Raw genomic sequence first — 3,261 nt, 5'->3', positions numbered from 1 at the left:
ACCAAGAGTTTCCAGGAAGTTGCAAAGTGAAATGTGGCTATCTTTTCCATAAATGTGAGAACAGCAGCAATCTCTGGATATCCCTTAAACATAAACTCTGAAGATTCTACTTCTATTAATGAGCCTTAGGTAAATGACTTCTAACAAAAATAAACAACAATTTTAGAAACTAGTTAACACCACTGACCCGAATTTGGCTTTTACTTGCTTGCACATCTCTAAATTTCACCATGAAGTACATATGAAAAATTAGCAATTATTTCTAACTTATACATATGCCAAAGTACTCTTATCATGAAAGCAAAGCTTATTTCTGAAAATAATCTACAGAAATAATACGTAAACACATGCTTTGAAATAGAATAAGAACGTAATTCTATGTTCTATGGATCAAAATGCAAACATTTCTGTTACATATGTAAATGAACACAAACACTTAATTTGGGACATACTGATACTATATGACTATGTGCAACTTATGTACACCACAAAACAAATTTTGACAATGTTTCTAGTGACAACATACTTTCTAGCCCCAACTACTGGAAAGAAAATAAAATTTTAATATGAAAATTACTTTTCTTTTTTTAAATATAATTCTTAAGTAGAAAAAACAAACCCAGTACTCCTCATTGCAACATGGGCTGTGCTCTTAATGGTTCAGAATCAAGAATCTCTTCAGTTGTTCCCCAGTGTAACAGAACATATAAGCTTTCTCTCTCTATTCAAGAAGTCTGATCATCTCCAGTGTTTTGTTTCAAAAACTGCTTTCCGAGATATGAGGTAGCCATGCTGGTTAAATTCTTTCTGCTGCCCACTTTACACCTGATGTAACCATGTAGGTTGGCACCTTGTAGCACCACACCCATGATAACTACTGCCAACCACTTTACTCTGAAGGAGAAAAGGGCACTAAAGGCAACTATCACCCACAGCACTGGGCAGGCAATAAGTCCCAACCAAAAGATTCTTGCTTCAGCCTCTGAAATGTTTTTATTCTCTTGAGAGGATGCCTTCCTGGATTCAAACACCCAATGGCTCTTTCCATCTTCATCAATGTGATTCCACCAACGCAGGCCAACCATTAGTCTACCTGTGACATTCTTCACTGCCCAAAAGTCACATGACAGCAACAAGATAATTGTCACCATACAGGCAATAAAGCTGCTGCTGAGCAATTCACAGAGAAGATAGACTACAATTGCACTGACTCGAAAGAATAAATGGAAAAATGATGCCACTGGGTGTCTGATTTGGGGTTTTTTTTGTCTATTAGTTGTCTCCTCTTCTGCATCAAACAGTGAAACATCTTCAGTATCATCATTACTGTCCTACTGCAACATGGCGGCCATCTTTAGCAAAGTTTTAAAGACAGGATACCGAAGGGAAAAATTGTTCAGTTTTGCTGGAATTAAGACTTTTTTTTTAGATTGGAAAATATAGTCTACTTAGAAAATAGAAATTGAGAGAGAGAGAGAGAGAGGAGATTCACCTCCCCAAGGTAGGGGAGGGCATTAGAGCTAGGAAACATGGCGACCATAGCTCAAAGAGCCATGTGGACACACTAGCGTTTAACAAAGCAATGGCAAATGGATAGAGAGAGGAGACTCACCTCCCCAAAGTAGGGGAGGGGGCCAAAACTAAGAATCATGGTGGCCATAGCTCAAAGAACACATGACCTGGCCAATGCTTAGTAAAACAATGGCCAGAATTAAGACTTTTTAGAACCTAGGTCTACCTGTAAACATCAAAAAATTTTGCATCCCAAGTAAAATGGTACTTATTGTTATTTTGGTAGTATTTTATAGAAAACAATACACGAGAACCAAGTTATTCTGAATTCACTTTGGAATAATTTTACAGTGATACTTACATGAACTTGAACAACATAGAGAGTAAATGTACGAGGCATATTACTATTCAGTCTACTATTGAGAAATACATGGATTTAAGGAACCATTGGCTTAATAATTTGGTTCTACTGGATAGTGGTCTGTGACTCACTGTTTAGAATTCACTGATATCCAGTAAAACAATAATGGGGGACAGGGCAGGTAGGATATTATCATTTTAGGAGGATGCTGGATGAAGGATTATAAAGTTTCTTTCTTTCTTTCTTTCTTTCTTTTTTTTGTTGGAGTCTCACTCTGTCGCCCAGACTGGGGTACAGTGGCACACTCCTGGCCACCGCAGCCTCTACCTGCTGGGTTCTGGCAATCCTTCTGCCTCAGCCTTCCAAGTAGCCGGAACTAAGTTTTTTTACTAATTTAGAAGAAGGCATTACAAGTACTTGAGCATACAGTGGCATTGATCCAACATGTAATTTAGGAAAACCAGTTCAGTTTGCCATTTGTGCCATGAAGACAGGTTTCTCTCTATCTTAGTCACCATCATCTATACATTGCCTGCCGGAGTGCCTGAACCATAACAGGTGCTCAACAAATAAATACTTGTTCAATAAACAAATGGACAAGTGAATGAAACCAATTACAAAGAGAGAGTTTCTTTTTTTTTTTAATTTTTAATTTTAAAGTTGTAGGGTACAATTCAGGATTAGGTATACAAACGATCATTTATGCTGGTAAACTTTTTGATGAGGTGTGCCAGAGTTTCAAAAAGTACAGGCAGGTTAAAAAAAAAAAAGAAGCAAGTTCTACTCAGAAACCAAAGAGGATGAGAAGAGACACTAAAAACATTCTATTGTGAATAGTAAGGGCTCTGATATGATCTCCACATGGACCCTTTCTGTAGAGGGAAAGAAATAGAGACCACTAATGGGGGTTAAAGAAAGATTTGTTGATGAGGAAGGTGGAGGTCACAGATTATTTTGGGAAGTCTGCCAATCACTTTGGGAAACATTTTGGCATTGCCTAGCAGAGTTGAGATGAACATATTCTAAGGTTCACCACTTTTGATGGCAGAGTTATAGATATGGCAGTTTGGTTTCTCATTGTGAGGAAGACAGTGATGAAACACCACTGAAGTGTCTGTTCCAAATAAAAATATTTATAGTTAATGCTGACAATTTTCTCTTAAGTGGTTCTGGGAGAAAAAGTACTTTGGACTGTACTTGCACATTTTCTGAAAGGGCTGGGGTTGTTTCAGTTTTTTTTTTAAAGCATTAAAAGTGTTTTTAAATAAAAAAGGAGGTTCAAAAAAAAGTATGGCAACATCAATTTTTTTTTTTTTTTCATTAATCAGTAGTTTTTATTATGGTTTTGTGGGGTACAGTTAAGGGTAGGTGTACAATGACGTTTCATT

General features: G+C 37.0%; 1 pseudogene across 2 annotated transcripts; it reads right to left on the bottom strand.

The window, feature by feature from the left end:
* Positions 1 to 467: 467 nt before the first annotated feature.
* Positions 468 to 1,352, bottom strand: LOC103258283 (annotated as a pseudogene). 2 transcript variants are annotated; one of them, XR_002481852.1, is made up of 2 exons: positions 1,184 to 1,352; positions 468 to 1,103 (listed from the first exon to the last, which is right to left on the bottom strand). The product of XR_002481852.1 is annotated as a Golgi apparatus membrane protein TVP23 homolog B pseudogene, transcript variant X2 (transcript). The 2 variants fall into 2 exon arrangements; XR_002481851.1 differs by having other exon boundaries at positions 468 to 1,347.
* Between the last annotated feature and the right edge of the window lie 1,909 nt (positions 1,353 to 3,261).

Source organism: Carlito syrichta, unplaced genomic scaffold, assembly GCF_000164805.1.
Source record: "Carlito syrichta isolate Samal-C Ts95f unplaced genomic scaffold, Tarsius_syrichta-2.0.1 Scaffold302053, whole genome shotgun sequence".
NCBI lineage: Eukaryota > Metazoa > Chordata > Mammalia > Primates > Tarsiidae > Carlito > Carlito syrichta.
This window is presented reverse-complemented; position numbering and strand designations above follow the sequence as displayed.